The sequence below is a fragment of the Oryzias latipes genome, chromosome 13 (genome assembly GCF_002234675.1).
Source record: "Oryzias latipes chromosome 13, ASM223467v1".
Lineage (NCBI taxonomy): Eukaryota > Metazoa > Chordata > Actinopteri > Beloniformes > Adrianichthyidae > Oryzias > Oryzias latipes.
The window spans coordinates 15,327,399-15,341,663 of record NC_019871.2 but is presented as its reverse complement, the minus strand read 5'-3'; the positions used below and the strand labels follow the sequence as shown (position 1 = coordinate 15,341,663).

At 40.0% G+C, this 14,265-nt stretch overlaps 1 protein-coding gene across 1 annotated transcript in view; it reads right to left on the bottom strand.

The window, feature by feature from the left end:
* Positions 1–14,265, bottom strand: part of rsrc1 (arginine and serine rich coiled-coil 1) — a 134,568-nt gene that overhangs the window by 113,533 nt on the left and 6,770 nt on the right. The gene's annotated exons all lie outside the window — the stretch shown is intronic.

Below are 14,265 nucleotides of genomic sequence, written 5' to 3'. Positions count from 1 at the left end.
TAGTTCTTGTTCTGTCTTGTTTGGTTCTGTTTCCTGTTTTATTTTGATTTTTGTCCTCTGGTCTTAGCGTCCTTATTCCATGTTTCTCGTCACGTCACAGTAAGTTTTCGTTTTTGTTTGGTCATCCTGCTCTGCAGCGCTTTTTGTTCGTTTAATAAACCCTCTAGTCCTGAACCCGTTGGCCTCCCATCTCTGCGTCTGGGTCCTACCGGCTCTCGAGTCTCCACGCACATGACATAATTTTTCTAAATGTTTAGCTTTTTGTTGTTTTTTACATAAATCAAATATTGAATCACAACAAAACAGTGACCCAAAAATTAATTTTTACTAAAATCTGGGAAAGTGAATTTTCGCATCCCTAGTTTCATAAAACAAACTTTTTAAATAAAATTCTCAACAAACTGATGCAATAAACTATTTTTAGCACTAGCATTATAGGTTCTTTGTTTTCATTTGCTGCTTCATTACACTCTGCAAACAAATCAAAGAGAGGCAGCCAATTGGAGAGATTTTCTAATACAATCACAGTGACACATCTGATTCAGACATTGAGTTAAAGGCCTTTGTAGAGCATGTGATTTATATTGTTTATTACAGTGTTTATTGGAGTGACGATTTGGCAAGTCAAAAAATAACTTCAAATGGAAAAAAGGACAAGAAAATCATTGGCATTATCAAGGTATGAAGCATCCAGGCGCGATAATCCATCAATGGCCCTAACAGACCCAGGAACGAATGAGTCTACATGTTGACAATGCCTGCATGTGTTTGTAATCAGCAATACATGAGAAAAAAAGGCAACTGAGCAGCAATGTTCCAACCATAAGTTCTATATTTATGGCTTGGCCAACTGTGGCCAAAAACAGCAGATGCAAAAAACACAATTTCACTATCTGCTCTTAGTTTTTTGTCTCCTTTTCCTTTTCCCCCTCTGATGGCAGAGAAAACAGTCCACTTCTGGGGTGTGCAACAAATTAAATTTACTGTAGTTAATAGAGTGAGCCTATGCTGCTAAATGTCAATTTCCTGACCAAGTCCTTCCCCTTGGAGAATGATTGGCTAATTTGAGGCTGGGGATAAATGGGCTAATGCAGGACACACACAGATAAACAGTCACAGTTGGACCCCATTCCAAGCTCTTCCGCTGCTTTACATTTTATTGGCCTTATTATCTCCAGGGAAAATAGGTCCCCCTATGACCTAAACATATTTTCATTTCTAATAAAAGGCTCCTGGTTGCCCCCACGTGCCACGCTCCCCACCCCTCCTGCACACACATACACACTCCTCCATTCATTCCTCGTTTCATCATCCAATCCATTAAATCGGGGCCCTGCAATTGGCTGGGACCATTTTCCGGGAGAATTATCAATAGAGTAATTATGCTCCATGTTGGGAAATGGGCTGAAGCTTATCGCCACTGACCCCCCAGTGCGTGCTAGGATATGATCCCTCACCACAGCCCATTGGGGTAATTATGTGCACGGGTGTGAAGCAGGATGGTGTGTTACCTTTATCTGTATTCTATTTCTGCTTTCATTGAAAATTGGACATTAATGGCAACTGAAAGATATCAACTTGTGTCAGATACAGGTGAGCGTCTTCTGACCCCCCCAGACAAATCATTATTCATAATGGACTGTGTAGGGACAGGGGGCGCCCACAGGAAAGAAAAAAGTAACACACACATACACGAAAAAAAAGACCCATCTTAGGAACTGTTGCTTTACCTTTATTTTACCATATGAGGTGCAGTGAGGGACACAGGGATGTAATCTCCCCAGGGCGGCCAGCCAAGTTCTGGTAGGTTTATTAGGCCAAATGATTGAGTATACGATGAGTAAAAGCTCTGCAGTTTTATTAGAAAGTGTTAAAATTAATATCAAGAAATACCCCCAATTCAACCTAAAAAAATAAAAAAAACAGGTAAAAAATTGACCTAAAATCTTTTTTTTTTGTTTAACAGTTTGCCTTATCTTAATTTGAGAATACTCAGTTGAGATAGTAGACCCAAGACAATCTGGAGAGTTCACATCTGTTGGCTGGTTTGAGGACACCTCAGTATTCTCCCAACGGGTAGTGAGAGAGGTCTGGGAGTCGCTTCTGAGACTGGGGCTAACACGGCCAGAACCACAGACGTAAGTGGGAGATAATGGATGAACAGCTATTATTTTACCTTGTCTAAATTGCTGTATATTTATCAGTAGTGTGTACAAGTCTTTTGTTACAGTTTATTCCGCTAGAACATTCATAATGGTAGGGATCTGCACTAAAATGCTCCCTAACATTTCAGCAAACAAATAAAAAAAAACTGAGTATTTTAGCTAAATGTTTTGCATCATTTTAAGTTGTAACCTTTATGCAAATGTGGCAAAGGTTTCAAGATTGACTGGCAAAGCACAGTGAGAACTACAGAAGTAGAGAAACATGAAATTCTTCAGACTCAATTTCAGACAAAAAAAAGAAAAACCCAATAAATGAAATTATATTTGACCTCTTATTGATTTATACTGACAAATTAGGACAGAAACCTCTTTAGAGAGCATAAACCGAAATCTATAAAATGAGGGATCCAAAACCTATTTATGCCTTAGCCTCAATAATAAGGTCATGCAAAAGTTGAAATTGGAAAATTTCTTTATGAAGTTTCTGACAAAATAAATTGGACATTTTAGACATTGGATCATAATATATTATTTTTTGTGTGTGTTTGGTGTGTTTTATAAGAAAATGCAATAGAAAATTAAATAAATATAAAAATAAATAAAATTATAAAAAGAATTTTTTTTTTTTTATAATAGTCACTCTTCAGTATCTGTAGATGCAACACCCAAAAAACTTGCTAATCAATATTTCTTAGATACACTGAAAAAGAAGGAACTTAATGAAAATTAGACATCAACATTTGAAGAATTTCATTAATGCAACATTTCCTGTCGAGGTATTTTCAGAGAAAGAACAGAAGCACGCAAAAACAGCTTCATGTTCCAGTTAAAAGTCACTTTCTGCCATTTCAATGTGACTAAAAGCACCTTGAGTGAGAAATGTGCAGCTCCTGCTGCCAATAGACGTGGAAAACAGCTGTTCCTGCCCGATGCTGCCTGCTGAATTGGAATGCAAATATGTTAACCATCCAGAATTTATTACTTTTGAGTGCTCTTCAAACGCAACGGCAGACACAAGTTTAATTTATGATATTCCTCTAATTATGAGAGCTGTTGAAATCATTTCCCAAGCTGCTTACTCCCTCCAAGCAGCCACATTATCTGTTCCCCTCAGTTCACAGAACACACTCACACACACACCTAAACGCCATCAACTAACATGAACACTAACACAAAAACATAAATATACATACATGCTCTAAATAACACACAAGAAATCCTGCAAAGTGGCTGAATGTGAACACAATTAACACAGCAAAGATAGAGCGTGAAGGTTTCAGAGGATGTTTTTTTCTTCACTCCCTTCCACCTCATAAAAGAAATGTTTAGATTTGTCATAATATTCAGTTTGCTTTTAATTTAGCAGGCGTCAACACAAACGTCTGCAATACCCGACTTGGCTGTGAAGCAGAAATGAGACCCCATGCAGGCCACCCACTCACTACCTCCCCATATCCACCCCAAACACATCCACACAAATCCAGCCACAAGCCACAAGGTCAAGTCATTTAGCAGAGTTCAAAGGCCTTCAAAGTCCCCTCAGATCTATCTGAACCCATGACGGCCAGCCCATAATGAGAGAAAAGATGCCTTTCAGTCAGATACGCGTTCCATGTGCTTGCATGCATGTGTGTATCACTTAATGCTGTATGTGTTGAATCCCTCGTCCTCAGTGGCTCATATGCCTAGTGTCACTCAGCCTCCTCGTCGCAATCCTAAACTTGGCCGTCTGGTGTGCACCCACGACCTTCGACCCCCGTGCAGCCGCAGCTTGACATGACACCCATTAGCAGCTGGAGTAAAGAGGGCTGTGTGTCGGGTGGGGGGATGCTTACCAGCTCACCCACTCAGTCCAGACGTGGGGTCAAGTGGAGGTCTCACTTCAACTAGGTGCTAACTTGCAAACTTGCTCACAGCCACTCGCACATCTGAAACCCGCTTTTCGTCCCCAAGTTCCATCATGGACGAGAAACTAACACTTTACAGAGTTGTCATATTTTCCAGGGAAGGGTAATAAAATAAAAATAAAAAAAGAGTGATGGCAGTCGGAGGAAAAAAAATGTGGAGTCCCTACTAGACAAGAAACTAAATAGGTGAAGGACAGTTGGAGGTGAAGCAGAGAGAAAGGATGAAATAAAGAAAAATGTTTAGGAAAAACTGGTTGCTAAAAAGAGGTGAAAAAGAATTGTGGATACATGAAACAAACAACAGTACCAGACATCAGGCTGGCTTCAATAAGCAGGTGTGCCCGTAGACACTAGCTTACAACCCCGCCGGGGAAAGATGTATTTTTCTGCCTTTTATATGCATGTATTTATGAAGTGGTAGGAGATCTTAGAGTCCTTAGAATAACAGGCTTTTATTGTTTAAATGTGCACAGCTCAACCCCGTGTGCTTAAGTGATTTAGGAATCTCACAACTCCGGTATAAGAAAAATCATAAACGCTGAGACAAACCATGTGGGGAGACTGGAAAAAGTACTCCAGAAAGGGTGGACAAAAAGCAGACACGAATTCCCTTACTAAAGGGAAACTACACTTAATTAAACACCCAAGACGCAATTCAAGCAGCACCCCGTTAAAACAAATATCCTGCTTTTAGTTTCATCTCTTGTTGAAGTTCCCTTCTAACAAAATAGAAGGTTCTCTTAACAAAAAAAAAAGACTTCAAAACATACTTTTTTCTAGGCTGATTAAGGCAGAGGGTAAGAAATAAACTGAGAACTCAAATGAAAAAACAGAATGCTAAAATACTTGAAAACCTTAAATGTTGGGCTAATTGGATGACATATGACTGAAGAATGCATAAAACCAGAAATCTTTATACATTAAACTTGCAGAACACTGCTTAATTTGAACATTGTTTATGCTCGCTGAGACAAATCAGTGTTCACAAAAGCACACACACAAAAATGAAGCTTCCAACTTTTTGAAGGTTATTCTTTTTCTGTTTTGTTTATTAGTAACTTTGAATTTTTATAAACCAACATTTAAAATATGGATTTACATTACACTGATAGAAGCAGAATCCAAAGACCTTACTGCAATACCAGTGTAATTGATTACACATCTGCAGAGGCTTGTGGGAAAATACTTTGTCATCAGTTTTCAAAAGAGTTTATCCTAATGAGTTTTAGAAATATCTGGCATATATCCTCACTAAATAAAATAAAAAAACTGTTGACTAGATTCAAAAGGACAACATTTTTCTTGTTATATCTGAAGCCAACATCGCATCAAATTCTCTATTCAGCCAGTCACAGAGGCTTTATGCTCTTTGTCAAGCCAATCACACAACAGTTGGCCACGTATCTTTTGGCTGATCCATCAGTCTCTGCTTCCTCATCATGTCCTCTGCCCTGCCAAAATCTGAGTGGATAGAGCAAAAATGAAGACAAATTTCAAATAGAAAACCTCACACGCATGCCGAGAAAGTGTTTCATTACTTTCAAAAAGATTGTCAAGGTTTCAGTCAAGGCGCACATGATATTAGTTTCAGTTCCCCAGCCTTTCTTTCTCATTTTTCTCCTCTTTTTCCACTAATCCAGTACCCAACGTTGGAGTAAAACCACATGTGGGTGTGCGCTTGTGTTGCTGCTTTACTTATCCAAAGTGAATAGACAAGTGCATGCAGCGGTTCCATTAGCTAGCAATTTGCTGTTGGGTTGTCTGGTGGGGAAGTGGGAATGACGAAGGGCTTTTGTTTTACAAAACAACACACATTGCTCTGCTTATGGCCAGTGAACAGAGGTGCTGACACGGCTTCTAAACCACAATTCACACATGTGAGAGACAACATTTTTAAATAAGACTTTGATGTCTGTATGATTTTAAGGTAGATCAGCATTTCTGAATATTGTTCACTTAGATATTTTTGTTTGCTCTAATAAATTAATTGCAAATTAGAAAGTCACCCCCAAGCACAAATGTTAGTGTGTGAGCCAGCATCACTCCCAAGTCCCCATACCCGTATGGTTTAAACCATAGCATAAGTAGAGGAACAAGGAACTCACAGCTGACTGAGGATTGTCCATGCATGCTCCTTTACCTCAGGTCTCTGAGGAGTGGCTCAAAACTTGGCCACTAAATCACACGCAGCACTTAAACGCGCCTCCCCCCTCCCATCCTTGTGTGCTGCATGTTTCAGTGAAAACAAGGACTGCGGACAGACGGCAGAGTTTATTTGTGCATAAATTAAGAGCAGAAGCTGTTAATTAAAAGGGGGGGAAGCGAGCACAGATAAGATACAACTTTGCTAATCGGCTACTTGGCAAGGTGACCTGCGAGTATGTCGGCCATCATTCTAGGACCTGCTGCCCTGCTGGGGGAGTGACACGAGGGGCCAATGTGCAGCTCGGGCTATGTGCAGCAGGCGACTTGTAAAACTCCCCCTCCTCTTTACTCTCTTCCCCTCTATGCATCACTGTCTCTCTAGTTCTCACTCCCCTCCCTCTCCGCCCCAAGCTCTATTAGATCCAGGGCTGTGCTGCGGCTCCAAACAGCTCAATGACAACACACAGGGCCTGCCAATTAGAAATAATTAGACAGTCATTTCAGTGGCAAGTCTTTTTAAGTGCATATATAACGATGCAATGATGCTTATTAGCCGGCCTGAGCCAGCGAGGACCAGGGCCTAAAACGCTTTGGTGCTGGAGAAAATAATTATGCCAGTGATCACAAAGCAGGCTGCACATCTCTGTACTTCACCTCCACGCATTTCAAAAATCCACTTCATTAGCTCCCGTAATTAATCCTCCATTAATTGCAGGAAAAGCCCAGTTTACCTCCCTTCGTTTCTAATTATCATCTTATAAATAGTTATGGTTCTAATTAATGTGTTCATTAGGCAGGATATTTCTCTCAAAGCCTCGCTGGGAGCCAAAGGTCCGGCTCAGCTCTCTCTGAAGCCTAACCAGCCAGAAGGTGAGGCCATCCTGTCTGCATTTGCTTTTATTTTACTACATTCAACCTCCTAATTGGCATTTAAAACCCAATTTGGAAGAACTTCAAGAAGCTTAAATACAAGAGAGAGACATAGAAAATGCAGGGAGGAGAGAGAGATACATTTGGAGCTACTTCTCTTTTCCTTGGTCTGACAAAAAGGATAAGACTTTCCCAAAACTAACGTGTTAACAACTTACAATGTGGACCAATCAAATATTTTAGAGCTCTGGAGTTGCAGACGTTTGGTTAAAAAAGAGGAAAGACATGCCTTCCCATCCTAGGAAAAATCTTCGAATCTTAGGGGGTGTCCAGACTGGAAACGTTGTTGGTCCGGATCGGGGCAGCTTGATTTGGTCCGGATCGGGTCTTGAACCATGTGTTAGGTCTGTACTCAGACTGCTGTTTCTTGGACATTTCTGATTCAAACAATAGCTTGTAAAAAAAAAAAGCACATGATCTAAAGATCTCTTCAGTCATTGGATGGGGATGGGGTAAAGCAACGAGACAAAGAATAAAGGTAGTCCCATCCTTGTCAGGATATATCTTGCCATGACGTGAAATTGTCTATCATCACCTCACCTTGGTAGCTGAGGTTGGATGTCCCTTACCCAGTTTTAAGCCTCCAACAAAGCTGTTTCCGTTTCAGTTTCTGACTTGGTTTCCACCTACGTGGGACATTGATGATCATTAGCACCCATTTGGTATAACCGGTTGATCAAACACCCAAACTATAATCTTTTAAAATCCCTGACTGTGCGAGTGTGCCTATAAGAACAAATGCTAGTTTGAAGGCAAATGGGAGTTATATTAAATTTGGATTTTTTTTCTCACTTTACATTTGGTAAATTAATTAAAAAAAAACCAATCATTATTTATATTCCTGAAAGCATTCTTTGTTTTATAGCATTTTTTTCAGACCTGCCTAGTCGCAATATTGCATACTTGTTCAAGAGAAGAATAGTATGACTTTTTTGTGTATTTTGGAAAATCTAAATCAACTTTTTTATTTGACTCTTTAGGTAAAACAACTTGTGGAGATTTTAAGAAGTGAATTATCGGCTTTTGTGTGTGTGCTACTTGGTGCAAACTCTACACCTAGGTTGCCACCCAAGGGAGTGGGCTTCAGCGTTGTGAGGAGACTGCAGGATGAAGGGGTGTTATGGGGTAGAGGAGAACACTGCTTGCAGCGAGCCAGGGATGAAAGAGGTTGTCTGTGTCAGTCACTTGTTTCTCCCTTTGGCAAATAAGGGTTTCTGACAACAAAGCTGAGCAGCGCTTGACTGGCCTTTACAGCAGATAAATAAAAAGGACAACACTGAGAAGGGATAAGACAGAAAGAGTAAGGAAAAGAGAGAAACAACAATAAACACGTTTAGATCTCACAACTGGAAGCATGTTGATTTTTATGGAATAGAGAAGAGGTGCCTGAAGTAAACCAGGCCATCTTTCAGTTTAAATCAACCCTCTACTATTCTTGTAATTGGGTTGGAAGGAAAGAAGGGTTGTATGTCTTCATGTGGATAAGGGAGGAGAAATGGTAAGAGCACATGAGAATAAAAATAAAGTTAGTTTTAAAAACTACTTTTATTATTCTTTACAACTGTTGTCATTTTCCATTAAAAAAAGAACAGCATGTGTATAATTTTTTTTTAAATATATTTTTTACAATTACAAATGACACTCAAGGGGGCTAATACAGTCCCAAAATGACTCAACCTCTTCCCTACAAACAACGTTAACATTTTTTTCTTTGGGTGTTGTGTCTTTCCTGCTCCAAACATGACAAGTAATATTCGCATAAAAGCCTATTTCTATGAGTAATGGTCTGTTGTTCTCAAATATCCTCGTGTTTTTAGACTGAACCACCCATTTCTTCCATAACCCTCACTCAGCAGCCTGTGTAGGGGGCTCAGACTTGGTCACACCACTGAAGGAGTTGATTTAGATTTCTCTTTTGTTCCTTCCTTCTTTACATGTTGCTAAATTGATGAAAATAGAAAACATCCTTTGTTTACATAACTTATCACGCATTGCTAAAACTTTTTCACACTTAAAACCTACTTAAGGATTTTAAAAAATAGTCAGAATTTGTTGTGTTTTCTTTGTTTTCTGACAGAAATATTAATAATCGCAAGCATTTAGTGTAGTGGTTTTGAGAAATCGCTTTGGAAATACAACAAAGCAAAGTTCAGGACTTTGCTTCACTTTTAATTTAATTCTTGTATTGACCAATTAGTACTGTACTGTACAGTACCAAATGAAAAAACATTTTTCATTCTGAATTGCTTTGTTTTTGTAAGGATTTTTTGACACTCCTCTGCAGTCTTTCAGCACTTTCTTCAATGACTCCTGACTTGCAATTCAGAGCATAATCCTACAGTTGTCACCTGTCATGTTGTCAGAGGACACTTGGAGCCTTTCTCAGAAAGTTAGCAACACCCCAAACCACCTGCAACTAAACTATGTGATTTAATACACAATGAACACATATGCACATCAAATATCCACCCTGTCACCTTACAGGAGAACTCCTGAACCAGCAAAAATAAAAAAAAACCTACAGACTACATAAATCACAGGCTATAAAGTTGTTGATTTTAACTATGCCGCTCCAGTTGCACACCACCACCCTATACCTCCCTCATACTCTCTTCAGTTTCTCACCTCAGCTCTTCTTGTTCCTAAGCAGCCTGGATGACCTTGCGCACGCTCCATGTTGAAGCAAAGCAGCTAAAGCTATCCACCTGACGAACGACACCTCATTTCAAACGGGGGGAAATTGCTGTGCAATAAATAACAGGTTGTCCCTTAGCCCCTGTAATTGTGTGCCCAGGCTTGCACACACAGTCACAGGCCTGCAGGACTGTCATGATCTACAGTGTATGAAGCAGACTTCACGGTGTGGAACCTTAGCATTATCTATATCTTGCGGAAAATATTTGATAACTGTGCCAGTCACTGCAGCACAGCTGTATCTGCTGCTATTTTCCTATCAAAAGCATCAAATGTGCAGTAGACGCACTCAAGAGGCTTCTTCTAGTAATCCTGATCCCTAAGAAAGTATTGACCAAGAATCAAAGATTTTCACAAATTATTCACAGATTATTATATTATCACGATTCACCTTTCACAGCCTCGCAGATTTGTTTCAGCGCAATTTTGGATGCTTTTTTTCTTTCAACTATGTGTACTGCGTCCTGATTGGCTGGAGAACTTGTTAATCAATCTCCTCCTTAACATGTCACCTGTACAGAATGCAAGCAGTTTGCCAGAACAATGTAAATTTTTGATCACGATCAGATCTTTATTTTAATTCTATTATACTGGACTCACTTATCCATTAAGGCTTGAACTTTGAGTTTAAACAAGAGAAAAAAAGTGTAAAAATGTTCATGTCCGCCTGAAAAAAAAAGTGCAAAGTGTTTAGTGAGAGGTTTAACAACCTTAAAAATCTGTAATCCTACTATTTTACCTATCACATCTTATTTTTTTATAATAATAATATATTTAATTTATATGGCGCCTTACTGGACAGCCAAGGTCGCCTTACAGATACAAAACAATTATTTTAAAATGCAGTTACAAGATTGAAACATTAGTTAAATAACAAAACAATTTTTAGAACTTAACCTACATGGTAAACGAGGGAACTCTGTATATTAAGTTAGTAGCCTATGACTTCCCCTAACAAAAGTCAATATTTATTTGTATAGCCCAAATCACAACAACAGTCGTCTATGAATATGAAAATCTTGAGTTAAAATATTACTGCTTAACATCCTAATCAATGACAGCCAATTTCACAAACATTTATAATACCTATATGATAAGACAATAAGTGGACAACACTAGAACTGATTTGTATATAATCTAAACATTTAAAAATGCTACACTTTTAAGAACTTAATTTTGAAAAGGAGTTTTTTTCCCCAGTTTTCTAAAGATTTAAGGTCAAAGCAACATTATCTGTGAAATCTCCACTTACTGTAATTTTGCATTCCATGCTTGAAGAAAAGAACCCGCCTGCTGCACAAACACAACTTTAACCAGATATAGATAAGACTTAACCCACAGTTTCCATCAGCCTTGTAAGATCACATTTCCAGCATACAATCTAATAACCAAACATGGGTTCTGATCTGATCCTGACATTCATATATCAGTAATCACTTTGACTAATATATTCAATTAAACCGTCATGCTAGGAGATGTTCTCTGTGTCCTTAAGGGAAACTAAAGGATAATTGAAGAGTTTGCTCTTTTTGGAGTTTAAGACTGATGTTACCGTGGCCGTATCTGAGGTAAAGCCTGACGCTAGCACTCTGTCCAGATAACTAAGAATGCCCCTGAAATATTAATGAGCAAGTTTTTGTTCTTGGTGTTTAATGCACAGCACACACAAACTATTCAGGCATGAAATAAGAGAATGGTTTGAAGTGTGTGTAACAACAAATGGGACAATGACCTTTTAAACTAGACAAGAGGTGGATTTATTGCATCAACCCTTCCCCTTTACCCTCCAATGGTGCTCTTAAACTGTTGTGAATGAAGTACTGACAGAATGACTGACTGAGCCACACACATTTACCTCCTGCTGAGGCCGCCAATAAAACCGGAGCATCACACCGCTTCACTGAGCTCACCTGAAGATGAGTGTGTGATCCGGCTGCGATGAAAGGGCCTTGTCGTCTTTGTTGGACTGGGTACACATCAGATAACCGTACGATCCTGCTGCCATGCTCAACTCCACTCACCCCCCCCAGTGGACCAAGACGTGACATTCCCCCCCCTTGAACATGCATTCACGCAAGTCTGCACACGCATGCATACGCTCAATCACTCTAATACATGTTCACTTGACAATGTGCACGCATGTAAGGGAAAGACACACACATACACACATGCACACGCTGCCTAACATGCCTGCTTAGATAAAAGAGAATAAACATTAATGGCAAATAGGTAATCTGCTCCTCTTGTCTGTTTTACATTTCAGGGTAAGATTGACTGCCTCTGAGGGACCTGGCCCTTCTCTGATTAAGTGTAGGGGGGAGAATGAAACGAGAGAAGGAGGAAGTGACAATAGATGATAAACAGATGATATAGTATAATTTTTTTATTGGGGACCTCTTTATTTTTCATTTATACATTAAATATAAAAAGAATGCATTTATAGTCTTTTATTTCAAACTACTATGGTCCTTATCTTCTTAAATCCTGTAAATATTCTTATGTGGACTTTCTTATTCTCCTTTCCTTTGAATAATTTCCTTTTCAAGTCTACCTGCTCTCCATATTGGTGCTCACTCCTCACCTTACCCTTGCGGGATCACCTCTGCTCATCCCGCTCTACTTACACTTTTTCTATTCTCCTTTAACTTCTTCAACTCCCCTTTATTCCCCATCTCCAATCGTTATCCTCCACAGTAGTGCCACCTTTTTCATATTCCGCTGGTAGTGCCGGTGCTGGTGTGGCCAGGCTGGAGGTGGCAGGCGGAACCTCATATCCTATCTGGGTATCAATCATGAGGTCCTGTCCACTCAATCCTCCTCTGATCCATCAGCGAGCCTCTCAGCCAGCCTCATCCACACACTCTCACAAAGGACTGACTAATGGCAATCTTGGCATTCGTGCACATGGCACACCAACCTGCTTTAATTTCACAACTCCACAAAGTGTGGCCCATTCACTGCACCGAAAGGACACGTGCAATTCCATGAAGAATGAGGTCAAATAAACCTAATAACTGAAAGATATAGAATCAATCACATTACTTTGCAAAATTGGTACAACCTTTTATGCTCAACGACACCAAGTTAGCTTCACTATCATGTTATATTATACTAAATTAAGGAAATTTAACTTATATTTGCAGATTTATGTGATGTTTAAAATGTTTGAGCAAAATAGTATTAAAAATTCCTATTCTCAAGATATGTGTGAGGACTCGGTTCCATAGCAGAAAAGGTTTTAAGCCTTAGTCACAACTGCCCTTCCAGGTGGAGATAGGCTGTCAGCAGATGAAAAGTGGGCAACCTGTTCGGGGCACGCAGGTGACTGGCATGAAATGGGCCGCTCGGTGAGCCCAAAAAAAGGGCATTCTTTGGGCGACAGGTCATAGCAAGCACTCATACAACAAACAAGGGTAAAATAAGGTTAAAGTGGGTGAGGCACAGGCGTGTCGTACTGATTTTTCTTTCCTGCAGACAAAGCAGTCATGTGTGCTGTTCACGTGACAAGTGCACGCTCCTTGCAGGATCCTTGTGTGCAGCCTGACTGTTAAAAAGGAAAAACCCAGGCAATCAGAGTGCAGTTTGTACGGGTATCCTACAGGCACTTACGTATGACTAATACACCCTGGATGTGCAGTATTCGCGCGGGGCGATACAGGAGCTTGTAAATGCACCTTAATAAGAACAAGTGTGGCGTAAGGGAACCGTACGACAGCATTACCTGTTTGTCACAAGTGCATGCAACTTACAAAAGCCTTACAAAACTGTTAACCCAAACAATACCCAAGTAATTGAACGTCAGTAAGTTCCTGTAGCATTGTCTTCCAAAGACTTGAAGAAATCATGTCAATTACAGACCACAGATGTTGTTGTCAACTGCATTCACATTGTCATCAACAGTATCATTTTTGCACATCCCGCCTCCGCCAGACCCTCCCACTAACACCTGCTTCTCGCTTACCACTAAGCCGATTACGCAACACCACCCTCCTAATCACAGTGGCAGCGTTTGTAAACACTGATGTCACCGACTATATTCCGAATCTCCACCACCTTTAATCCCATTACACACCAGCAATGCCATTCTCCACTGAAGTTTTAATCACCAGTGGCGCTGCTATTGGTGATGTCCATCATAAATGAAGAAGAGGGGGTGTGAGATCCTCTCGCTAAATGGTGTCAGAGCAGAGTGATGTGCTCACATTCTGAGGCTAATTCCAGAGCTTGTGGTAGGAGAATGGACGTGTGGCGTTTTCTCCTGGCACAATCAGCCACACGTGTCGAGGCTTCTATTGCATTACCCCTTCATCTTGAAACCTCTGTAATGAAGATATTAAAACACTTTTTGCTTTGTAATTAAAATGATCTCTGCTCCCCCCCGCAGCCATACACAAGTAAACAAAGGGGCCTTGCTGGTGCATATA